The 27,752-nt window shown below is 36.5% G+C and overlaps 1 protein-coding gene across 1 annotated transcript in view; it reads right to left on the bottom strand.

The window, feature by feature from the left end:
- The window catches only part of SBF2 (SET binding factor 2), a 284,828-nt gene that overhangs the window by 191,560 nt on the left and 65,516 nt on the right, over window positions 1-27,752 (bottom strand). The window lies entirely within an intron of this gene.

Raw genomic sequence — 27,752 nt, 5'->3', positions numbered from 1 at the left:
GCCAATGCTTATTCCATCTATGCCATAAAAATATGTACAACAGGATCATCAGTAACAGATATTTTTACCTCAGAATTACCTGCTTTATCTACGCTCATTTTTCATCATTTAGCAAAGCAAGACAGTATTGTGTGCATCTTTGTGATTTTATTTTTATTTGGCAATGTTGCCAAGTGAGGACCTTGAATTAGAAAGGTACGCAACAGCCACAGTAGTTAGCATATTTTTTTTTGTAACCACCATTCTCAATGTTGAGAAGGCAGCTGCAAAATACCTGTTAGCAGAAATCCAGCTGAGCCAGAAAGTCTCTTAAAAAGTACTACTTCTTCTACTCAGAAACGAGACAAGCATATTTGTCACATTTTGCCGTTTCTTAAAAGTCACTCTGAAGCTCAAATTTATTTTTATGCACCTATGAAGCTTGTTTAGTGTTAAAGAGGTTTTACTTATAGACATGATTTAAATCAGAAACACTGCATCCATTAATTAGCACTGTAAATTTTAATATGACATCTGCTTCACTTCTTTCAAGCAGGAAAAGGAACATCTATTAATCATATGAGATACTCAGATATAATTCCTCTAATAAACTCTGACTTATAAATTAAAAAGCCACAACCAGTCTCTAAGGCACAAAGATGAGTACTGAAAAAGAAAATGAGGTGGTAGGCTAAGACTGTACGTGCTCAATGTCCAGCTCCAGCCTGAGTGCCATACAGGTACCTACACTATAAATACATCATCGTACAGGCTGTTACAAGAGTACAGCAAGTACAGTCAAGGGACACACAATAACAGTTAATTGTCAGTAGAACAGGCAATCATCATCAAATAATTAGGATAACAAATTGTTTCCCAAGTAATTATATTAGTTATTTTTGAAGTGGCAAGACTTGGGATTTTGTACAGTTATGTACGAAGAAATATGTCATTATGCCACTAGTAATTATCTGTTGAAACAAAGTACTCATTTCAAAACTCTGACAGAATTAGTGGGGGGGTTTGTTTGGGTTTGGCTTCTGTTTGTTTTTAAAAATAAATTAAAAAAGTCATTCCTCTGCATATGGAATTTCTATCCAAACTTAAATTTATCCGAGATATAGGATTTGAAAAAATTTACTTCTGCAGATCTAAAAGGCTGTGTTCACTAACCCACAAATGCGTCAACGCTTCCTATATAAAAATGGAAATAGAAGAATCTATTGCTGAAAAGAAGGAACTTGTTATTCTCCTACACACATCACAGATTCTTACAATTACTTCGCCTTGTTCAAAAAATGCTTTTCTGAGCATTTAACTTTGCTTCTAGTTCTTGCCTTCAGACTTTATTATACAAGAGATAACGATATACCAGGTTCCAGAAGATGCAGAAAGATATACACAACGTATTTTCAAACTTTTCAAGTAATATTTTCCTGTAAAACATTCAAGAAATGAAAGGTAATTGGATGGAAAAGGTACACAGTCTGTAATTTGAAACAACTTGGCTACTTGTCATTCTTATTTAAAATCTGAGTAGTGGTTCAGTGCCACCTTACAAAGAAAAAGTCCAGCTAGTGTGTTGCAATGGGAAAGCATGTCCTCATATATGCTTCCTTCCACTTATTTGCGATTAGGTGTTGGACTTCTTGCACAAGCATAGGAGTTATAGTCTTTTCAAATTTTGTTCTCTTGAGCCATTACTATTGTCTACATTTACACATCTACCAAGAACTTATTTTTAAATCTAATTCTTCACCTCCATAATAAACCCCTGGGAACAGCTCTCAGAACGTGCACTACGCAGAGCGGTAGCTAATGGGGGGAGTCTGCATTCCCAAGTTGTCTGTTCTACTGACTGCCACTGCTCAACACAAGCAGAAAGGTGTCTTTTTATCAGAGCTGTGTCAATCAAAGATTTGCACACTTTTCCCGAATTTCAAACAGCTATTCCTCAAGGCAAAATGGTCCAAATGTTCCGATCCCTACACACTCACACACACCCCCCTCCAAAAGCTTTTCATCTACCTTGTCATTCTAGTAATCATTCTCAAATTTTTTGTGTTTGTGCTTCCAGGCAACAGTGGAACACAGGTTTATGTGTTTTATTTCCATAATGCTATTCTTAACACATCTTAGCTTTCAGGTTTTTGACCACTGTTGCTTACTGAGCCAGAGATCTTCAACTCTGCTGTCCAAAATGTTGCTCAGATGTCTTCTAAATTAGTAAAATTAATTCATAGCACAGTAAAGTTTATGCACAGTTCAAATTACTTCCTCCAATATGCATGCTTTTGCATTCATCAGCATTGAATTTCATCTCCCATCTTGCTATTCATCCACCTAATTGGCTCCCCCAAAATTCCCCCAAGGGTTGTCTCTGATCCTAACTAAATAAATAATTCTAATATCTGCAATTTTGCTAATCCTATTCCTGATATTTACTGCATATAAACATTCTCATCTCTAAGAAGGAACATTTCTGCTGTGGTGAACACTTACGGGAATCTTTTGTTTTCTTTCAGCTGTCTTGGTCACCACCTGATTCCTGACCCCCCCTTGCCTTGTCATTTCCTCAACCTATGTTGAAGAGGTTTGGCAAAGGACTTGGAATCTTCAAATAAACGATGTCGGTGACTTCAGCTGTATCCACTGTTTGGTTTATGCACTCAGAGAATATTAATAGATTAGCGAGGCAAGGTTTTCCTTTGTGGAACCAAGAGAATTTTGTTCTGTATTTTGTTCAGCTACAGTTTTTTTAAAACTGCATATTTTAATTAGTAGTCTAATTACAAAATGAAACAAATTCCAAGACTGTAAGTGAAGTTACTCTTCAAATTCTCAAATACTGCAGTGAATCTCCCCCTTTTATTTCATTTCACACAACTATTAAAAACTTAATATCCTTTGTGTTTGTCAGTCAAGGTGACGAGAACGTCAGTTCCTGGAAAAGGAAGAGCATGTCAGCAGGATGCATCCTTCTTTCTGCGTACGTTGTTTCTCGGGTTTCCCTAAATAACTTCAGAACCGACAAAAAAAAAAAAGTGCTTAGGATGAGGTGACAGGCGTGGAAGGATTTACTGAAATGGAATGCAGGAGAGAGAGGAATGAATCCCTTATCTGATGTGTCACACACTCCAGGTCACAAGATAAAGGGATCAGCTGCATGGACTGAGCAGCCTCTCCATCTGCAGTACAGCTGGATCCAGCTCCAAATGCGCGCTCAAACATGATCAGATTCACAAGGAACTGTTTTCTTTTGTGGAACCATTAACTGTTTCTTCTTGGGTATCTTGTTCATCTCACTTAAAAAAAACCCCCTGCTGTTTAATTAGCTGTTCTGGTAAGTTCTACCATCCTTTCAGTGCACACACTTGAAAGATTTGATGCTACTTTCCGTTTTACTAATACAGAAGGAATGCGCTAGGCATCTTATAAAAAAACAGAAATGCCCATTTCACTGTCCATACAGAATTCTAATCATCTGTGCAATTAATGCCCAACATGTACAGTAATTATTGAAACACTCAGTGTATTTTTATATAGTAATGATGTCTTTCCTACAGGATTTTCTTCTTAATTACTAGAAATATGTAAGCAGTAAGTGTATTACTAGAAGTATGTGATCAGCTAGGATGCATAGCCATAAATTTCTCTGTGTCATGAAAACTTTGCTACTCAAATAAAAGACATCAGTACTTAATTTACCATCAGCAAAGTACAGCTATCAACTGCAATGAATTCTAACTAACGCATCATCGGTAAAACAGTGCAAAAAAACTCTCAAGGCGCAAAAAAAAATAATAGGTACCTCCTTTCATATGGTGAGGAGAGTAGTGGAGAAATTGAAATTGATTTAAAAAACCTAACGACAATGTGAGAAAATATTACAACTATAAGTAGTATATAGTGCAGTAACTAAAACAACATGTAAAATACCGAATTTTACAGGGCTACATAAACAAAGCAACTCTTCTCCTTATAATCAGACCAACCTTTTACACTAAGATGTCGAACTGTAGTTTCAGACATGCTGGATACTCTTGTTCTAAGATGAGCTTACTTAGTAGTAACATGACGCTTCTGGTCAAAAGTTTTTTCTGGAATATGTTGTAAATGAAAGGAATCTTGGCAGGTCAGTATCTCACTAGAACGTGCAATTCTGCATGTCATTGCCTCTTGCTTATTCACTGAAACAACAGATTTCATTACAAAACAACTAAGAGAAACAAACATAGCCTCCTGCAGTTCCTGCTTTATGAGCAGCATTCACCTTTCCTTTCCTTTATCACAACACCCATTGCCAAGACCACGTCTCACCACAGGACAGGAAAACAAAAGAATTAAAGAATTGCTAAGCTGAGTTCAGTTACCCTGAGTCACCAACTGATGATACTCCTATTTAGGCATTTTTTAAAGCAGTGTTCGAGTACTTCCCGGAAGCTCGTGCTGCATTCCACATTACAGCTGGGACTGCGTTATAACAATGAGCAGAGTTTAAAAAGTCAAGTGGTCTCTGTCAGATAAATACCTCCATGCACAACTATCTGGTGAAGCCCCAGTCAGGTTTGCCCTGCAAACCTCACATGAAATAAAACACAGAAACACAACAGATTTCAAAATAATATTTATGTGAACTGTAGGTTACCCATAAAGCTGCCTTTACCTGTATCACATTCTTGTTTAGGGGGCTGGGGCTGCCGGGGGCACGTGTTAAGTTGCATTCTCATTTCCCTCACAGAACCTTTCCATCAAAATTCTTGAAACACAAATTGCACTGGAACACAGTCGCAACCTAAGGCTCTCCAAGCACTCCCTTTCTGTATTAAAAGAAATCTTCCAATACTAATAAATGGAGCATAAACATTTACATACCTTCATTTTCCTTTGCAATAACACCTTTTCAGGAAGGCACATTAAAAAGCCACTGATTTTCAACTGGAGGCAAATATCAGTTTAATTACATTTCGGCTCTTGGATGCAAAAAGACATTTTCACAATTTGCATCTTTAAGGCATCTAGATATCTTTCAAAGTGATTCCCAAAAAACTTTTAATAGGTATTTTGTAAACACAAAATGTACAGATATTAAAGACGAAAAGAGTGAGCATTTAATATTTTTTATAGAGAATAATACCCACTTCTCCAACATGGTTATTTTAATTTAAAAAGCTCTTGCAATAGATGAAGTCACTTAAATTTTGAACATTCAATAATATGAAAAATTAGTTATTAAAAATAAACCCATACGATATGGGTAATAGATAACTGCAAAACATTATGGCTTTGTCATTAACATAGTTTCCTGAACCTAAAAAACTCTGTATACAAATAATGTGGCATAATCAAAACAGAGTTCAAAGTTGAACCTGTGATTAAAAATCACTCTCTTCAATTAAAGGCAAAATAAAAATCACATTTTTATGCCCACTAGGCTTGCTAAGGAGTTTTAAAAGTTTTAAAAGAATTAAAAAGAAAATAAACATTTGCCTATTGGCCACAGTTAGACATCTGTGATAGAAGAGGTAAGAAACTGCTTAGTGGTTTCTTTTCCTGAAAATTAAATGATTATGCAATAAAGCAGGTGAATTTATTTCTCCAGCCTTCACAGCTGCTGTTTCTTACATTCTGAGTGCCTCAACTACAAGTGATGCATGGGTGGCAAAGAGAAAGACCAATCTGTATCCAACCTCCTTCACCTCCCATGGAAGACGTACACTCCTTCTGGAACGAAATGGGAAAACATATTCATACCAACTGCTTATTAAGTTTGCCAGCTTTACCTTCACTGCATTTTCAGTAGACATCCATGTTCACCTACGAAATTCCTAACACATCATCTACCAACTAATAAAAAATGTTTCTAATAAGAACAGCTACCTCAAGTTTATAAAGTGTATATTCTGTTTCTAGATAGGGCCAATAGCAGACATGTAAGGAAGAACTTCCAGGCCTCTAGTAACTTTTGACCAAGAGATTGGCCAAGCTAGAAGTGGTATCTTCTTCTGTCTTCTACAGGTTTCTAGGAACACTGTACATGCCTATACAACATGCTGTTGACCGATACCATAAATCAAGGCACAGCGATTACTAAAACCAACATGTGGAATATCTGGTTCTACATGTGAAAAAGAAACAGAAACCAAGTCACCGGATGGAGTAGTGAAAACTACTCATCAATAACTGTTAAATATTAAGAAGGAAAACTATATTTTTTTAACTAGTTGGTTTCTTCTCTTTCATCTTTTTCAAATGCAGATTTGTGAAGTAGGCCACCAGTTACATCAAAATGTTGGGAGATCTTGCAGCAATTGATAGGTCTTTCTCCTACATTACACCTCAGCACGTTGACAATGTTTTATTTTTTAAAATGTACTTTGTATCCAACAAAGTCTTTTAAAACATATTTCTGGAATATGCACTTTGGTTTGTTAACAGCTCACAGCAGCAATTGCGGGAGTTGTTATTTCTGCGCAACTGAAGGAAGGCTGCTGTTACCGACAGCCAGACTGAAGAACGGCAGCCAAAATTAGTTTGCAGACTAAGTACCCTTAGGATGTTGGGCAGGGAGAACAAGGAGAGCTGGAAAACAATACTGCACTGTTTCTTACAAGAAGCCAACTACAAAATTAATCATTTGTGTGAGTGAACTATCTAGTCATTCAGTAGGCTACATGCTGCGTGCCCTTCTTGCTCGGCAGTATGGCCATTTGGCAATGCAGTGCTTGTGCTTTTTTTTTTAACATTAAAAATCAAACTGCAATGACAAGCATACAGTGTACTTCGAAATTACTGTTTTCAGATTCTTAGGTATTTTCACATCGTAGGGGAAAAAAAAAAAATCAATAAAAGCAAATTCAAAACTAGATGAAGAAAATGGATATTGCCTGGGAGAGAAACAGTTGTCCGAATGACAAACTTTTCCTATAAGATAATTGATGGGATGAAACCACAGAGAAAGACAACATATTCATTCCTGTAATGCTAAGGCATATAGGACAAAAGCATTTTTAAAAAAAGCCCCAACAGTTTACAATTGCAAATTGAATGTTTTACCCATAATCACTTGCGTTACTCTAAGCTTACGACGACAGAAGATCAGTATTTATGTGTAGTGAATAATTATTAAAATATAGAAGATATTTAAAATATATGCATTTCTGAATACATCTGTCAATACTGCATCTTTGGGATGCTACTTTATGTTCCTGTTTCAGCTAAGCCATCTGAAACGTGGACACAGTTGCATAACAAATGCCGATGATACCTGCTGGGGCGGGGAGGGAGCAGCTGACAGGAGCGGTAGGACTCTTCTTGCAGGAGACCTGTTCAGCTTGCAGAAACAGACTGGGCCGGGAACCTCAACCTCTTCAAAGGCAGATGCAAAGTCCTGGCCCTCAACGAGAAAATGCTTTCCAGGGTCTATGGCGTGATCCCATCTTGTTCTGTACAAGTTCTTTCTAGACTACTGGAACTACTGTGTCACTTTTTATGCAAAACAAACATCACTCATTTGCTATGTTATGTGAAATTGCAAGTTGCCGAGTAACCTTGCAGATGTTTTTACTGAGCTAAGCTACTTCAAAACACGCATACTAAAACAAATTCGTAAACAGCCCATTTTCTCCAAAGACAGCTTTGCTATAGTTCACACACACACACACAAGAAACCCCTGACAAACTACCTGAATTACAAGATTAATTTCCAATTTACAGTTTTTCCCCAAAAAACCACTAAAATTCCAAGGTTAAACATACTACCATGAAATATGTCACCAAGGCAAGAAAGTTTTGTAAAATTAAGTACGTTTACATCTGTACCAGGAGCTACAGAATGATTTTCTTTTATTCAGAATACCAGCCACTGTTTCTCTAAACATCCACAATTGAAAAATATAAGGAAATACCAACTGAATGTTTTCAAAAGCTTAAATACAGAGAACCACTATGTCTAACTACAAAGTCCCTCACTATCTCGGAAAAATCCATGTCAGCCTTTGCTCTCTGCAGAATTAACAGCTGATATTTTCCTATTTCTACTGCTTTAGACTTTACACTAAAGGTAAAAATTGGAAATATGCATCAGCAACAGATGATGGGAAAATGTTTAGCCAAGAATTACGAATTGACTGCCAATACATTAAGAATTAAGGCTAGCATCAAAAGAAATCCAAGTTATTTGAATGAAAATAAATTCACCATATTACAAACTCAAACTACTTCAAACTCAAGTCAGACAGTGATTTCTGCAGTATTTTTTCCTTTACTTACCTATTTATTTAAATAAACTTTTCTCTAACCTCAAAGCTTTTTCCCCAAGACACAGGACTGTAAAATGACATGGTACCTTGCAAGAATGGGAAGAACTTGGAGTGGGAGCCGTGCTATTTTTTTTACTCCATATTGACTTCTCAACAGGGATCCTCTTCTCTTTATACCAACAGTCTGTAGCTCAGTAAAGCCACCTGTCGCAAGGAGGGATGCAGCTTTAACTTAGATGTAATCTCACTGCACAGTTCTTCCTTTTCATCATCAATCTCTGCACATGTATGACACGTAAGATGATGCTGATCACAGGAGGTCCTGGGGAAGGCACTGTAGGAGATCTACAGTCCAACCTCCTGCTTAAAGTATGATAAACACTGAATTCAGACCAGATTGCTCAGGGATTTATGAAGTCAGTCTGGAAAACCTCCAAGGATGGAGACCACACAAAGTCTCTTGGACAACTTGTTCCAATGCTTCACTCTCCTTATGGTGAAAGCTTTTCCTTTGTTTGGCTGGAACCCCTCTTATTTCAATTTATGCTCATTGCCTCTTGTTCTCCCATCATGTGCCACTGAGAAGAGCTTGGGTCCATCTCCTTGATAGCCTCCATATAGGTATTAGAAGGCTGTTGTTAGGTGCCCCCAAGGTTGTCCCTTCTTCAGGCTGAACAGGCCCAGCTCCTGCAGGCTCTTCTCATAAGACAAGTGCTCTGGGCCCTGACCAGACTGTCCTGGTTGCCCTCCTCTAGAGCAGCTCCTGTTGATCGACATCCTTCTTGTATTGGGGGAGTCAAAACTGGATGCAGAATTTCAGATGGGATCTACTGGATGGTGAGTACAGGCTGTTAATAATCACTTCCCTCGGTCTCCTGGCTGTCCTCCTGTTAGCACAGCCTGGTATGCTGTTGGTCAACTCTGCTGCAAGGGCACACTGCCAGCTCATATTTAGCTTGCTGCCTAGCAAGAGCTCCAGGTCCTTTTCAGCAGAGATGCTCCCCAGCCAGTCTCCAACCTGAAGCACTACAGGTGGTTCTTCCCTCCTAAACACAAGGCTTTGCATTTTTCATTGATTTCATAGTACTTCTGTTGGCTCATTCCTCCAGCCCATACAGGTTCCTCTGGACGGCAGCCCTGTCCTTAAGTAGGGTCTCACTCACATCCCTGGTTTGGAGTCACCTGGTATCTTTGTAAGCAAGTATTCCATCACCTTCCCCAGGCAGTTATTTGTTTCACAGACCTACTGAATTTTGGCTTCTTTGCTAAAGGGCCACTGTATTATATACACACTCTTTAGCATCTCTCACTTTTCCATTCAGGGTAACCTATCGCCCTGTACAGAAGTTAAGAAAAGGCTGCTTATCCAGACTATTGAGCAGGGATTGTCAAACCTTTACTCCAAGAAACATGTATGGTTTACCGACTGCTTAATTTCCCCACTCTCATAATTTTTTAAACTGACTGGGATAGGGTAAAAAAAAGGGAAAAAGAAAGGTGAGGTGATGGATGGAAAGAGGCTGCAGCTGGACCACAGTGCCACTGCTGCTCTCTGCTCCAGCATCCAATGGACACAGGCTGCACAGTCATGTAAGGAACACGACTGACAGATTGCAGTTGCACAGGGGATGAATCAAACCAAGTTACCATTTCTTAGGTTCGTTAATCTTAGTTGCAGTGAGTAGTTATAAGTCTTTGTACAAAGAAACTGAACGTGACTTTTAACCACAAGTATTATAATAGAAATGGTTAAACATTACCATCACTCACATAAAAGCAGAAAAAAAAATATCCTTGGACTTACAAATCATACATTTTATAATGCTCAACCTCAAATGAAATTACAGTGTGAATTTTTCTTGTAAGTACTTAAAGCACATCCTTGTGCAACATGAAAATTAATAAACTGACTTCTACTTTAGAGTAAAGGGAGAAAAAGTAAAGGAAATCAGACTGGAGTACTGCCTTTTTTGTCATTGCTGGACCTAGTACCTGCATCTTCTAGTACTAGATTCCAATATCTGCTGGAACTGATGTAACTGATACTGGAACTGAAGCAACTTCACATAACTAATGCTAACTTCCACTGCTTACTCTAACAGAGGGGTTCTTAAACGTCAGTTCACTTCAACCAAGACACAGTTTGGAGCACCAACGGTCAGATACTTGAGACAGTGAATTTACCTTAGATGGTAAATACCTGACTAAATATATTGTTTTAAAGCCAGCACCAAAGAAATAAAAGGCAGAAGAAGACAAAATATTATACTTATGCACACTTGCACTACATGCTAATACAAAAAATGTGCAAACAGATCTCATGACCAACTCCCACAAGGCCTGCTAGTCTAGTTTGCAAAAATAATGTTGTTAATGATATAGAGAGTAAATTATCATATCAAGAGTAATAAGTAAATTTACTCTTTAAAATACATAAGGAGTACATTATCACGTGTGAGTAGTTAAGAAAAAAACTGAACCGTTCGTATTTATGCAGAAATCTAATGTCTCATCTAAAATAATTGTTTCCAGAGACAGTAGGTTTTTGTTTTGTAATATAAAAATAGTATTCTTAGTAAAGGAAAATCTTAACAAACCCTTACAAGGAACAACTGCCAACTAAAGGGAAAAAAAAAAAAAATCTAAGAAAAATATTCTGTCTGGTAATTTCCAATGAATCCACATGAAAGTATTCACAAAGACTTGTGGAAATGTACATCAACATTTAACAGCCCTTAACAAGCTTCTCCCCCCTGCCCCAACAAAGTATTATACACATCTTCATCTTAAACAGAATTTAAGAACAAGATTAATTTGATTCAAAATAAGACAAAAAATGTAAATATTAGCTACTGTATTACTAAAAAGTGGATACATTATTGTATTCATTGAATGCAATGTATTGAGATAGCCAGTATACATAAGACAAAACATCACTCCATACATTTACGCTGTTTCAATTTAAATTTACTTATTTACATGCATTTTAAAAGCCACAGGAAAAGTGCAATGAAACTCTCAAAGTCACCCTCTCACTACCCAGAAACTCTAAAAAAGTAAGGTTTATGTGAAAAAAAAAGTATTAGGTTTTTATTTTTACATATATTCATCCACATATTCTATATTCTACTTCTACATCTACATATTCTATATTCAGTCGCACTGACTAAACTCAACTCTAATTATGACCCATGGTGTTCCAAGGATTAGGTTCATGACCTCAAGCATTCTTTTCTAGATGAGGTTATTAATAATGTTTACTGTAACAGAAAACAATGCGTGTAAATTGCAGTCTTGTGCAAAATTTATGGGATGTGGCAGTGAAACTAGAGCCTGAAATCTTAAAAAAAAAAAAAAAAAAACAAAACCCCCATAAAACAAAAAGAAAAAACCCCAACCACCCACATCAGTACTTTTGTGCCACAAAACTGCTACAGGTTTTAAGTAAACTCTCTTTGTTTTCCCATCACTGTAAAGTCCACAAGTGGAAAATTAACAGATAACAAGGACTAGTACATTCCGTAGCTCTCAGTCCTACCCACTTTGGTCAGGACGGAAAGCAGCATGGCTTTAGCCCACTGCCCCTCCTAGCGAGCCAAGCATCTGGGGATCTTCATGTTCGTCAGTGAAGGACCTGAATTGTTCACCCTCTTCAATACAGACTCTCACAGAGGGAAGAAAAAGACTTCATCAGGAAAATTCAACACATACAGCCCCGACGGGGCAGTCAATCACCAGAAGACATCAAACACATGTACATGCTTCTCCTTGAATGCGTTGGTTGGCTCTGGATACGCCTCTTGTAGGGGTTTTTGCCTGGTCTAGGACATCATACAGAATGCTCAAGAACCACTCCAATACTGTGACTCTACTAAACAATTTGTGCATACAAAGTAAAAAATATACTATTTGGATCTTTTTCTTTATTTATTTACTTTTAAAGCTAAGACAGAAGGAAAATCCTACTGGCTGAATGACGTATGTTAGAACCCGCCAACCAAGAACTATGAGTTCTTTTGACATATTCCACACATCAATACTTAATGCTGAGCTAAGTAACACAGATTAAAGTATTTAGCAATTTAAACTAGATCTACGCTTTCAGATTTGGAGTCTCTTCTTACTAGGAATTACTTAGTGCTAAGATTATAGTAAGCAAAAACCAAACGGTTGCAGTATTGGTTCCTACTAATATCTGCTAATATCATAATAAGTTTCCTACTGAAAATTAAACTAAAGCCAATCAACATGCAAGCTTTCTGACATCTTCTGCCAGTTTACTTCAGAGTATGACAGTATGGCTGGCCTGCAGTTCAAAGAGCTGATGAAAGAGTTACAGGTAGATTAGGCTGTAACCACTTCAAATGGCAGAGCTGCATCCCAAAGAGGATGCATGAACAAGTTCTGAGGTAAGCACTCAAGTTTTAGAGTACCATGTACAGTCTTACCACTTTGGTATGAAAATATCTTTAATATTTCTATGTTGAAGAGATATTTACTAAAATGCCTGAAATGCATATCTGAGCAAGAAAAATTTAACATCCAATTTTCATCAACTTGGGTATTTGCAGGAGAGCTACATTATTTTCAAGTAAACCTGAATTAAATGTAAACACAGTACAAAATATACAATGTGCAGTGAATACATACAGAAATTAATTTCAAAGAGTAAATATAATCACAAACAAGAGGTTTGGTATCGGAATTTCAAAACCATTCCTAGTGAGGAAAATTCAAGCAGTGACAAGCACCACAAGCTTCAGAGCTCTGTTCCAAATGAACACGAGTGGGCCAGCCGCAGGCTTTCATGAAAGCACGTTCTTGGCAAGTTGGTTGGAAATTTCAGAGTCAAAACCCCCGCTCGGTAAAACTCATTAAAACTCATTATTTTCAACTTTTAAACATTTTTTTTTTTTTTGGTTACATGTTCCTGCATTAAGTATCAGTTGAAAAGTTAAGAAAAAATTGACAGTAAGTATGTAAGAGCTGAAAGATTAGCATCCAGAATAACCATTTTGTCTTCCCCCCTCCTGTCACATCCCAAGCTACAACAAGATGGTCCACAGAGCTCTCCACTGCCCAGGCACTGCTCCTCTGAACGCGATGCAGCTGCTTCTCTGCCAGGAAAGCTCCAGGCTGGTCACACCATGCTGGGCCAACAAGGCCACACAAAACACTCCCATTTCAAGACTGTTTCTTTCTCAGTACAGGGAAGTCCCGCATTAGGAGAGCATTATTCTAAAACAGGACCTACAGACTAGCAGCCTTGAACCTCTTTCAATAGAAGACACCCTCACAGTAGCAATGAACTTGGCTTTTAAGGAAAAGCAGGCTCTAAAAGGCAGGGGAGTAGGAATACAACTGATACCAGCAAGAACCTGGAGCAATTTGGTTGTTGGATGTCAATGTGACAAACTTCATGTAGACTTGGCTGTTCCTAAAGAAGTGGTGATGAGTCTGAAGTCTGTTGAGCTCAGAGTGCATTTCAAGAGATGCATATAGAATCCTATTCTTGGGAATCTGATACTCTAATTCTTTTCAAGAAAACTTATTTTCCTAATAACACACAGTAGCCATAATTATTGTTTTGAAAACAGTACACTTAACCACCAGGAAAAAAAAAAGTCTTGTCCAAGTTGAGGAAAGTAAAAGTGAGCATAAACTCCAGCAAGTTAGGTGTAAAACTACCAGTAAAACTAATCAAGTAATTTGGTGCAATAAAAATGACTAGTAAAATATGTTTCAAAATGCATCAGAAGTAGAAAGCTTGTGAGGACAAAATGAGGACAAAGGTGATCGCTCAAAGATGACTAATCAAGAGTTCAAAAAAAAAAAAAAAAAGAACAAACCAGTAAGAATTCTCTATATTATTGTTCCTAGAAAGGTGCCAGGGGAATTTCCCAGAACAAAACTCTATTTTGGAGGGGAAGATATAGAAAAATTCAGAAAATGAAAATGAAAATGAAAATATCAAGCCATCAGGGACAGCATTATTCCAAGAGTTCTGTATAAATAAAATATGAAGTTAGAGAAGTATAAATTGTGGGGTTTACTTTCTACCCCTGGACACAACAGCAGGTTAAGACGGGCAAACGTTTATCCACTTTTAAAGAACATTGAAGTTATCCAGAATTTTTGCTCTACATGTAGCAAACTTGTAGAAAATGTCAAAGTACAGAACTAGTAACCCTACAGATAAATTATACTGGAAAAGAATCAGAAAGAATCAGAAAGGCTTCTCTACAGCAAGATCATAAATTATCCATCTATTAACAATTCTTCAATAAAAGCAAATGGACATACTCAATACAACAATAGAGTTCACTTTTCAAAACCAAAAATATTTTAGCAAGAACACTCACAAAAAAAAATCTCAGTTAAACTAAATTGTTGTACTGCGGGATCACAGTTCTTTTCTGGACTAATAACAGATTTTTAAAAGTAGGAATTTGGATGAGTTTTCCCCAGTGGAGGCAGATTAGAAACAATATTCTCAAAGACCTCTGCTGAGATATGCGCGCGTGTAGTAGGGGCTGACTGGTGGGGTTTGTCGTTTTGTTTTCTACAATTTCTGAAACATTCAACAGTTGAACTGATCAAGTCTATGGAAGACAAAGCATTTGGAACAGTCAATGCTGAAGTCTTTTGTGATACTGCACAAAAGGGTCTCACAAGACCGAGTAACTGGGTAACACATCACATGATTCCTAACTGAGAAGTGGCAACTAAAGCACAGGAAAAATAATAATCCTGAAGATGCATATGCAATAACAGACTTACATGTTACCACTCAGGAAAGAATCTGAAATGTGTTTCACTTTAATGAGCAGTAACCATTGCAGAAAAAAATTCAAAGGCTCAAAATTCCTTGGAAAAGAACTGTGAGATACACACATACTATAAGACTTGCCATTTTGGTCCCTGCAGTTCAAAAAAAGATACATTTGAACTAAAAACCACAAAGAAAAACAACAGTATCCAGAGGCTTGGAAGACCTTCTGTACAAGGAAAGACTGCATTTCCATCTTGGAAAACTAAGGCTCGAGGACAGGAATAGAACAGACATCTACATACTTACGAACACAATCAATAACATAAATACAGAATAATTAATGATGTCTTATGAAAATTAAATAGAGAGCTTTATATAAAATGATCATGTGTAGGTATAAAACATATGGAAGTCTTTCACAACACATTGTCATGGACTCTTACGAAGGACAAAAGAATAATGGGCTTAAAAACTTTTGGACAAAGAAATAGGGGAGAAGCTCCTGAGGAACTAGCATACTCATTAGCCCAATTGTATCCTATCAGTGTGGAAGCCTTTTAAATCTGCAACAGCATACGCCAGTGTATTTATCAAAAGAAGCACCAGCGTGTCATCTCATGATATCTTACACCCCTTCCCAAGCTGTCCAGCGCCAATTCCTGTTGGCTTTGGGTCAATAACGTTGATCAACTTTCATTCTTATCTTGGGTATCAATATTTCCATTGCTACTCAATGTAATTATCACAAGAGCCTCGGGAAGCCACGACTTGATTTTCAGCATCTTCCCATAAACCTTGCATGGCCATGGAAAGTAGCTCAACTATCGATAGCACAGCATTTCTAGTTGTAGCAGAATTAATAGATCTAGACCTATTTATCTGTTACACTGCTAAAATTAATGTTTAAAATATAGCCTTCCAAAATTCATATGCTTCCCATAGCAGTGAAGCAGATACTTTAGGGAAGTGGAAGGTGACACATACAGACTAATAAGAATACAACCTTGCAGGAATTGTACAGTCAGCTTTTTGCCACTAGGTTGAAATATAAACAACAAGTCATCCTAAAGCTGTCTCAGTGGAAAGCATACATCTTATCCACACTCTCTCTTTTATTGGGGTCTGAAATACATAAGTTCACTTTGCAAATGCTGTTCATGCATTTCTAGATGGAAGCTTAAGTTAGGTAGTTTGCTTTCTCCTCTCTGGATCAGTGCTGGTGTAGAGAACAACCTCACCCTCCCAAACAGGAAAACCTGAAGATGAGGGTAACTGGTATTAGAACAAAATGCCGGATGACTCAGTCAGGACCACTCCACTCTTACTTCATTCAGTGAAAGACATAAAATATCATGAAACTAACATTGAAAGGTAAGTTCTTTTCTGCCACACTAAAAATGGGTAATTTGAAGAGAGAAGAATTGTTAAGTTTCCTTCTTTGAACACATTTCTGAAACCACCACTAAATTCAATCCCTAACTTAATTAAGGTGTCCACTGTAGTATTCCTTTTGCAACCCACAAGTAAGGTATCATCCATAAAAGGTAAAATACTGTACAGAAATATGCTGTTACCTAAGTCATCGCAGTAAATTAATACTTTAAAAGGAGAGCTTATAAGCACTATCATATTTAAGCAACAAGGTGTAAGAGGGCGTGCATATGCTGTAATAACGACACACCTTAATAATGCAAGAAGTATGTCATTATTATCCCATAGTACACACCCTAAAATGCTTCAGTATAGATCACATCTGCGTATTTAACAAATTAAATTAGGATACTTAGAAGAGATGGCTATTTAGTGGCTGATAATCTCAAAATGTTTCATCAAAACCACCATAAAACATGCCACCAAATATTCCTGCTCATGTAACCATTTCTAACCATTTTTTTCATCATCATCAAATTACAAATACAGACTGTTAAAAAATACACTGCATAAATAAAATGAATGCACTTGCAATTCCTACAAAAACAGGTTAAAAAAGGAAGGAGAACCAGTGAAAAGGATCTAGTTTTCCAGAATTTTGAAGTGTTATTATGAGCCTAATAGTGAGTTTTGAAGACAAGGTGCAGCTAATACCTTTACATAGGCTCTTAGGCTTTTTGGTTAAACTGCTTCTGCCTTTCCATTTTAACAACCCAAGAAATGGTTTAATAAAACAAATTCACTTCAGTTATCTCTATGAATTCACAGTCTGAACTCGGGGACTTAGGAGTTAAGTGGTTTTAGCTGAACTCTTCCACAACAACACTGGACTACTTGCAATCTAAAGCCAGAGTCAGTATTATTGAACGCTTAACTGAATACTATCTACTCAGCCTTTGCCACACAAAATACAAATAAAATTATGCTTGTGGCAGACAGAATAAACCAAATTTAACACTGATATGCCTTCATCTTACACCCAACTGAAATGTATTTAAATACTTATTAATCGCATATGATTCCGCAGAATTTATTACCGCCATACACTTTCTCAGGCATACTCAAGTAACTCAGCTACTTACTCTCTTCAGCTGAGGCACACTATCACAAAAAAGCTAACATCAACAATCTTTCAAGCCTGATCAAACTTGGCAAAGTGACTGTTTCTTAATGGATTTCCATTCATTTAATATCTCCTTGGCTATATAAATTGGAAAGAGTTTCCCATTTCATGTGAAGTTTTCACAACTGTATTACCCAAGAACAAAGGAAACTGGAGATATTTATTACAATATTCCCAGTTTTCCAACTACACAGTGAGAAATGCTGCTAATCTTTAAGCTGAAAGACATTCAGACATTAAATGACCAAAACACAGCCTTGATCAAAGTGGACCAAGAAACACATCTTGAATTTCAAAATAGAAAACTTTGAAGAGATGCTTATAGAAATGATTCAGCCATAACCAAAAGACAGCAAGTGATTTTTTCCAAGCAATTTCTGTTACTCAGTGCAAGTATGATAACTCACTGTGGATATTGAAAAGCTTCTCATACACAAGTTGCTGTTGCTAACACACATCGGTCATACAAGCAAAATGACTAAACTGGGGGTGAGGGGGTTGGGGGAGAATGTACTCTCCACCCACTTTTTGAGAGGTCTTGCCAATTCCTCTGTTATTTGGGAGAAGGAGATCAAATTCAATATACAAGACATGAAACAGATATGAAAATGGTCTAACAACAAATCTTAAAAATTGCAAATGCCAACACGTCTCTACAAGTATATTACTGGGCCAGAATGAAGGAAAATCCTTGTGAAATAAGCTTTTCTGGTATGCAGTTATAGCGAATAATCATGAGGTGATGCCGAGAACTAGACAAATCTGGTATTCGAAGAATGTTAAAAACATTGAGGTCACAAATGCACACTGTAACTTTAGTACCCGCTTCTTATCCCACTATTCTGATATTAAATCTAATTCATTCTTCATTCTAAGCTTATTAAGACATGATTTTAATTAACATCTCTTGTCTGTATACTGTAATGCATGTGAACAAGGAAACAATACAGTTAAAAATGAAGTGAGGTTGATTTTGTGTATGCCATTTACAGAAGGGAAATACTGCTTGCTTTTAAAATACTACATTACAACACAGATTTTTCAGTAAATTATTAAAAGCATATATTCTCTCTTGGACCAAAATTTTGAATGTATTTATATTTTTTAGAATAAAAAGGCTCAAATGTTAAGCCTAAGCTAAAGCATCAAAATCATAACTGCATTGGGCATTTTAAATACTAAAAGTGTATTTGCTTGATTATAATCCAGTCTAATATACTGCATCAATCTACAGAAAAGCAATTACATAATCTGACCTTGTCCTACCAGTTTGTTTTAGAGACACACTAGAATGGATTTGGGTTTAGCTGCCTTTACTTAGGTAAAGAGCTAAACCTTTAAGTTCTGAAGACATGGGGGGAAGGGGGCGTGCGGGGGGGGAACAACAGAAAGTTAAAGCCAGTTCTTATATTAAATTCCTCACAATTTATTGCAGAATGACAACAGGAATATTAGCAGCTCAGTAAAACAGCAGATCATTTTATTTGGGGGTGGAGCGTGTTATTACACATTACTACACTAAAAATGCTTTATTCCTATTTTTATTTATATGCTGGTTGCTTTAGTTCAAGTAACTTGGCAGAGATTCAAGTCAGAATATATATATATACTCTCAACAAAAAAGAACAAAGACATTTTTGACTTGAGGATAACCAAAAAACCTTTATAGTATCTAAGTGTTATCTGTTTTGTTGACATAAATAAAAGATGGTTTCTCATGAAGGTTAAGGAACCAGGCAGTGCAAGGAAAAGATGAGCAAGTAGTTTGGGGACACCTGTATGACAAAATCTGGATGGAAAAGTTACATCAGAAACATCAGTAATAACTTAGTTAGATACATAAATCCAGAAAGATGGGGAGGGAAAAAAAATTGCAGCCAGACCATGACATAATAATCAAGTTTATGCTTTTAATATGGGGGAGGGAAGGGGAAGTATAGGTTTGTTTGGTTTTAAGTCACACAAGGTACTGCAATATTATTATGTTAGGGAAACATGCAGAGCACAAGTGACATTTCAAAGTCTGCCCACTTTTTCTTTACTCCCAAGGGAAAACACAGTAGCTACAAGAAACAAGAAAAAAAAAAAAAAAAGACAAACACAGAAGTGAAGAAATATGGTAATAGTAAGTAAGAGTCATATCAAAACAATGACAGTTGGGATATGGGCCCTTGTACAGAAGACAATGGGAGATGTCATGTCCTATCTTCTCAAGTTGCATCAAAACCTGCAAGATTTGTGATATCCGCTCAGGGAAGCTCTTGAGAATATGTTCCAAAAACCATTCAGGAAAAGATTTGGGTATCAGTGTTCTTCCTCTTAGCCTAGGTTCACCTTGCAGCTCAGGTTTAACGAGTTGCAGGCTGAGAAAGAACTACAAACAGTAAAAGGATCATCATACAAGTAGCACTAACCGCAACTAAAGCCTGAACTGCCTTATCTCCAAATCTGCGAGATTTGGAGCTTCAGAGCTCCATCCTAGAGGCCCGTTCAAATGCTTAATTTATTACTCTTGTTGATATAGAAATAAAATTCCTTTTTAGTATTCATTACAGCTAAATAAAAGCATCTGTTCAAGTGATATTCCAGCTAAATGAAAGCACCTGTTCAAGTGATCCCTTGACAGCACATCCTCGAAAAACATAAAGACACTGCAACTAAACATGCCTAAGAGAGGCCTCTCTTCGCAACATTAAATAAAGTTATAACACCTCATGGATCACACTGCAGCATTAACACTCTCTTCTTAGACAGGTGCCACTTCTAAGGGTTTTGGCCTGCATCCGTTTATTTTTGACATTCATAGATCAGTGAGGACAGAGAAAGAAGAAAAGGTTTTACTAGGACAAGTCCAGGTAAAGAGCTGACAAAATTATTGGTTCCACAATACTGGTTCAACCCTCAGAATTCATTATAAGCAGCCAAGCTTATGGCAGATCCCCACTCAGGAGAATCCAAATACAAAGACAAAATCTTCATCAGCGATTGGCACTAAAATACGCACTTACAAAATAGATCTGAACATATTTAGATTTTTCTTCTTCCTCTTAATACAAATTGTATTTTGCATATAAACATACATTACTTCTTTACTCCTTTACTTTATTATGATCAAAAGCAAACTCCATAAAATTACTATTTATCGACTTTTATTTAAAATAAGGAGGCTTCTTCCTTAAAATCTTCACAGTCCTTTACCAAACCCTTACTAAAACCAGGATATCAGAACTGTAACAGAAATTAAAGGCCATACCATTAAAGAATAATATAGGAGGAAGAGGGTCATCTAAATAGCCTAGCTCCCTTTTGTATCTTCTAACCTGCAAGTTCATTCATAAACTTTCCCTTTTTCTATCTACAGACAGCAGGTTTTGTACACAAAACACCAATATGCTGTATGTTATTAGAAAATAGACAAGAGAGGCTAAAAAAGGCTGTACAATAAAACCTGGAAGATCTGAAAGGGGTTTTGCCAGTTCCATGCAATTAGTCAAAAGACAGCATCAACATGCCGTACTGAAACAATATTAAGTAGTCTTTGCTTTATAAACAAACAAACCAACATCCCAACCTCAGCATTTATAAATTCAACTCCTTTTGACATTTAAGTTACTGATGATACTTGAGACCAACATGCTGCTTTTGGAAAAAAAAAAAAAAAAAAGAAAATCGAAATAAGCCTCCAAGTCCTTTCCCTAGGACTCTGCACAGCACAGTCTCAGTCAGACACTGAACCACCAAAATCAGCTGCTTTCTCCCCAAGACTGCATAGGTGCTTGTGCCAGGCCTATGTTCAGAGCACCCAGCCCTGCACGGAGCCCAGAAGGGAAAACCAGCAGTTACACAAATTGGAAACAGCAAAAAGTCTCTGCACCAGTCTTTCTGTTTGGCTTATAACTGGATGATACCAGGGCTGATAAAATGAGCTGCGAAACACAGAATGTGCAAAATTGTCATCTAAATATTTATTCTTTTTTTTTTAAATTAACACAACTAGGATACACCTTTTATAACATAATAAACAAGCATTTACACTGTGTAAAGGCATTGCAAAAGTTTTCAAGTTTCAAAAGTCAAGCTTTAAAACTGCTGAGATTATTTAAGCCAGCAGAAGAAACCTGCATCAAACATAATAAAATTTATATAAGGATTATAAATTTAAAAGCTGGTCAAATTGGGGGTTGGGGGAGTATCATGATTTACAAGTACTACTAATTAGAAATTCTTAGCACAAAAAGTATCAGCTTTAACAAAACACAAGCCATTAACAAATTTGTTCAGAAAAATGTAAAATAGCCTTTATTTTCCATTAGTCTGTTTTCTTGAACTATTAGAAAACATTCCAACCTGATTTATAGTCATAGGAATCAACTTCACAGATAAATTATTTCTGGATTCCCAGAACACATTCAATGACCCAGTTCAAATTTCACAATCTTGTATTCAGCCCAATGGACTGTATTTGATTAGATGCACATTATCTGCCTTTCTGCTCCTTCACGCAACCCTAGAAAGGACGGTTTTGTGACAACTGGATATGCAGTTATAAATTCAATAGACAACAGTCTTGCTTTCTGGCTCTCTCCAAAACCACACAAATTCTCAGCTCCCTGCACAAACACAGTAAAAACCCAAAACAACCGTGCCCCCCCCACCCCCCAACTTCAGTCAAAAAATGCCTAAATTACAGCACTTCGAGGGTAAAAAAAGTTCTAATTTCTCACAAAAGGCTGAAAAACAATCATCTGTAATAATGAGCTGAAACAAAACATGGGAATTTTACACATCAAATTGGTAAGTGGTTCTGAGGTCCTTCACTTCAATGCCTTACTGGATTGTTACATTTGTTCAAGTTTAATTTTCTCTCTTCATCTTTGGTAGCTACAGGAACCTGATCCAATAGTGACATAAAGAACCCTTAAGAAAAAGCTTGCTATAGTTAACAGCAAGGACAAACACCTGACAATCAGAACCGAAAGACCAGATCTCATCTCTCATGGTAATCCACACAGATGTCTTCACTCATCACCATTCTGATGTCTCAGTTTGGTATCCTCCCAATGAGTTACTATCATCTCTCTCTGCAGAGCAGCAAACAAGCACGCAGATAGAGAGCCAAAGCCTTAGGTTTTCAGATTAACAAATCTAAAAAGAACCTCAGGAGACTATCCAAGATATTCCCCTTCTCATGCCATACTATTAGCCCCACACAAGTCATTCCTTATAGGTATCTAACATTAAACACAAATGATACTGCTCAAAAATTTCCTTCTAAGCAGTGCGAGATCCATCTATTTAAACATTTCCTGCTGTTTACACCAAATCTTCTTTGCTATAGTATCCATTCACTATTACTCACCTTATTCTCACAACACTCTTCTATGCCAAGATAAAGGATAGGGAAATTCTGACACCTGTATACTGCTAACTTAGCCAAGGACAGTCAACTGTATACGGCACAAAAACCAACTGGAAAATAGTGGGTTTGTATTGTAATAGATCTGGATGTTACAATGCACATAAACACATCTCTATTCATTTCTGTGTATTTGGGACAGCATCAAAACAGTGCACAGTACTTTTTACTGAGTTAAAAGAGTATACTGGTTTGTGTCTTTCTGGACAAATTTCTCTTTTGTTGCTTGCATTCCAAACTTACATGATTTGTCTTCATATAGAACTATTCTCAAATAATTTCCAGCCATGACTAGTCCAAAGTGAAATAGGTTACTTAGAGTAAAGAGCCTCTTCTGATGTTAAGAACATGTTCAGCTATTCAAAAACAGATACAGCACTTTGAGGTCATGTATTGAATTCATCCAAGTTAAATATAAACAAACATTTTTGGAAAAAGACAAAGCACATCTATAACCAGGCTATTCTATAAAGTGTTCAAGAAAAATAAGGCTGAAAAGAATTAACAAATAAAATAAAAAATAAAAATTTGCCCATACTTCTCTCAAAAAATTAAATATAATAGGATTGCTGCTCTTCAGCTTTGGTTTCTGGAGATACAGCCCATTTTCACACCATATATTTGAGTTTCATGCTCTTTAGTCTTGACCATTTCTTAGTTCCTCTAAATAAGCACGAAAAATACTCATAAGTGTTTATGTGTTCACACTGAGTACATGCAGATAATCTTTAGTCTTGACCATTTCTTAGTTCCTCTAAAGCACGAAAAATACTCATCAGTGTTTATGTGTTCACACTGAGTACATACAGATAATAAGATAAACTGATAGGAAAAAAATTCTTACTCAAACATACTAGCCACAAACCCATTTATTCAAGAGTAGTATACACTCCAGTCTTGTACCCTGTGAAATGGAAGAGCACTCTTCCACAATCCTGCAATCCTCAGAGAAGCACAGGAGGAGAGAAAAAACACCACATCCATGCACAAGAACACAATCCTAGACAGGCTGGACACAGGCAGACGGGACTGTTGAGGGGAAGAACTACAGATCATTCTCAAATACCTGCAAGAGCAGGAACTCAAAGAGTAAGAATGAGGATACAGTTCCATCATGGTAAGACAATTTAAATGATGCATAATCACATTTGCATCACTACAATTCAGTCCGCATGTCCACTATCTCCATCATTACATATGGAGCTTCTTTTTTTTCTAAACAAGGAACATAAAATATTTAATTATCAGAATTTCAGAACCTTCAGGAAAAGCAGGACCTCCAGGAGACTTCTCACAGACAAGTCTATTAGTTATAAGCTGAAAATACCAAGATACTCACAGAGTTTTGTAAATGTTACAACACCACAACTTAACTGTGAGTCTCAGAAGAATCTCCTCTGCTTGACTGTTAGGCAAAAAACCCACAAGCAGAGCCTTACAGAAATGTCCGTGTTGCAGTCTCTCCTCTAATTTTTAAAGACGACGAGAAAAAAATTATGGAGAGGTAATACAGATACTGAATCACACACAAATTTTAGGTGGAAAAGACCATCTTATGCAGCCAACTATTATTTGTGGAGATGACAGATAACAAGAACCAATAAAACCCACACAAACCATTCTATGATTCTAAAAATATCTGCACTTAAGAAAGCTTATAGAAATGGTTTTTGCCTCCAGAAACCAACTTAACTTAAAATACCTTTCAGTGGTAAGGAAAAAAAAAAAAGGTATCTTAAAACACCTTCATAGTTTTTTTTCCCCCCAATTGAAAACAGCAACAGAAAAATGGATAAAACGTATTAATTGCACCCTTTCACGGTATTTAGTCAAGACCAAGTTCTGCTACGCAAGGACTACTTACAAGTCCTTAGATTACAATATCAAATTATTATACCCCACTAGTCCACAAAATCCAGGAGCTAAAATCCACTTAGTAAAAGCAGTGGGATTCTAAAACCAGAATATAACTGTTTTACAGCACAGCAGAGACATTACTGTAAAATATACCACATTTACGGCACACTAAGATTTCCACTGGAGGCTAATATAGACAAGTTAAAGGAATATAAACTGAGTCCATAATATAATTCCAATAAAAAAAGTTAGCCACACTTTTGTTATCATCTGTTTTCTACTAACTTCTGAAAGCATCTGTATTGCAACATAAGAAAAATGAAAGAAGAACACAATGCATTTTTCAGTGATACACTGAGCTCTGTCATGCAGTTGTTCATGAAATAATTACGTATCTAATGACTCTTGAAAAGTAAAAAAAAGTTTGAGAGGAAAGAAGAAAAAAAACCCACAAAACCAAAATCTCTGCAACTGACCAAGTGCACTGAAGGTAAAATGGATGCTGTAGACAACCCTTTATTAGGTCCTTAAAAGCATTAATGTTGCAGAAAAATTGGCTTACAGATCAGCTAGCTAAGACTGATGCATTTAAAGATTAACTCCCTTAAAACTTTAATCACTTAAGGCTTTAACTGGCTAATCTGCAACTCAGTTTGTCTCTTATGTCTTATTTAAAATAAGTAGTAAAATGTTAAGTATCAGATTTTTTTATTTTTTTTTTACTAAAAAAGATGCCTTATGCCAAAGTGGTAAAACAAAATAGCACTAAATGATTAGCACTTGAATTTTAAAAGTATTACTTTTGACAGCATGTGTAATGCTTTTCAGAGACTCTGCACTGGGAATCTCCAAAGGTTCAGGAGTTCACTACTTTAAAATCTGTCTTACCTTAAAATGTCTTCAATTGACTGACAGAAATTCTGTTTTTCAATGCAACTCTGAAGACAAATTAGTTGGGTTTTGGTGGGGGTTTTTTGACAGCTTTCTTCTCCCTGACCCCATTGTGAAGCTCAAACAGCAGTGTACATTCACTTAGGATCTCATACTTATAACAGTCACTCATAAATTACGTATATCATCATGAAGTGGAAATCTTTACAGGACTATGAACTTGGTTTTTGTCAAAAGACTGAGATCTACTAGGTAAATACCATTTCTTACTCTCAGTTAGGGGTTGTGGGTTTTTTTCATATCTCAGACTAGTTGGAATTTGCGAGTTGAATTTCATAATAGACATACTTCGTGTCTATTTAAGAGTTCGCATCTAAAGCTGTTCAAAGGTGCAGAAATGCTAAGATCTACAGCAAAGATAAAGTCCTACACAAAGGAGTAATATGCTCATTCCAACAACACCAATTCCTCTTCTAGGAGGAAGCAGGCATCCTACCAGATCTCAAAGGGGCACATACAATCTTTCCTCAGAAGCATTTATCTCAGTATCATGATACATGTAAACTGTCTTCAAAGGATTGTATTAAATAACAGCTTTTACAATTTACAATTACGTTTTATAATTTAAGTAATTATTTGGATAGGTGATTAGCTTGTCTAGAAATGTATGTTCATTTCTATACCTGCACATACTTGAAATGAAAATTCCTAATTCATGACACTATTACCACCACCACTGGTTATAGCGGGAAATTCTCTTCCCTGCTACTCACAAACTGCACAAACACATTATATCTAGTTTAGACTTACGTATCTATTTCTTGGTATGACTTTCATTGGCCTAATTAACATTAGCCTCCCGACACTGAGTAATGCAGATGACACTTAGTTTAGCTAATTTAGCCCTGGGACAAAAGTGAGTATACAGGGTAACATTACATACCAAAGCTTCCTCCTTTGATGTATAACTAATTATGATGTCTAGAAAGGTATACAGCAGAATTATAACTGGATTATAAAGAAGAAAAATATGCAGAAATATAAAGCTAACTCATTGAACCAACATACTCTCTCAAGGAATCTTTCTACAAGCAAGAAGAAAAAGTTTGATTATTCTAATTTTAAACTGCTCTACGTGCCTCAGCTGATTTTAGAGGGTTATTTTTAAACTTAAGCTGCATAAAGCTGAAATAGCTTCTCTGAAACAGACAATGGAGAAGGATACCCAAACATGTTCATTTAAAACATTATGGGTGCAACTAACAGATTGGTATGTTCCAACATCATGGTTTTGGAAACAGGTAACTAAAATGGTTTTCTGAGCTAAATACTTTGAGCATTAATTTTAAGAATGAGTACTAATTTTAAGAATGACCATTAATCTCTCTTTATTCCTCAAAGCCAGCTTACTTCCATGAAACTTGAGAAAACTCACTTTGACTTGTATTTGTCAGTAAACTGCAGATGGACTGCTATTTGACAGTAAACTGAAGATGCTCAGATTCTAAACTGAAATTATAAAAAAAAAAAGTTTCCTATATTCTTCTTGAATAGCCCACAAAAGGTTCTAGCAAATCAAAGAGCATCTTACTGCTTTTGAAGTAGCAGTTGATATGTATGATACATAACATTAACAAATATCATACCTTATTCTCAGTTATATCGCAATTCAACAAACGGTAAAAAAGTATCAGGGCCCTTACTAGCTACTGTAATGTTCAATAACCCATCATAAAAAAATCTTCCGGTATTCACAGCAATTTGCAGGTGGCTCACTCAAAAGTTTCTGTATTCAGTTATAAATGGAAAGAAGTTAAAAGCTGTGAAGCCATTAGAGAATTGGCAAATGCAAAGAAGGCAAGATTAATAAAAATCTCTTTAGGTAATTTGATGAAATGCAGAGAAGTAGAAGGTCTAAGAAGATACACTGACCGAGATCTACTGACAGTATCTTTCCCTCAACAGAGGCTCATGGCTTTGCCCAGTTACCACTGAAAACCAGAAGACACACAATTTATTTAA

The sequence above is a fragment of the Egretta garzetta genome, unplaced genomic scaffold (genome assembly GCF_000687185.1).
Source record: "Egretta garzetta isolate BGI_Z169 unplaced genomic scaffold, ASM68718v1 scaffold133, whole genome shotgun sequence".
NCBI lineage: Eukaryota > Metazoa > Chordata > Aves > Pelecaniformes > Ardeidae > Egretta > Egretta garzetta.
Note: the sequence above shows the minus strand (reverse complement) of the source record. Positions and strands in the feature narration are given on the sequence as shown.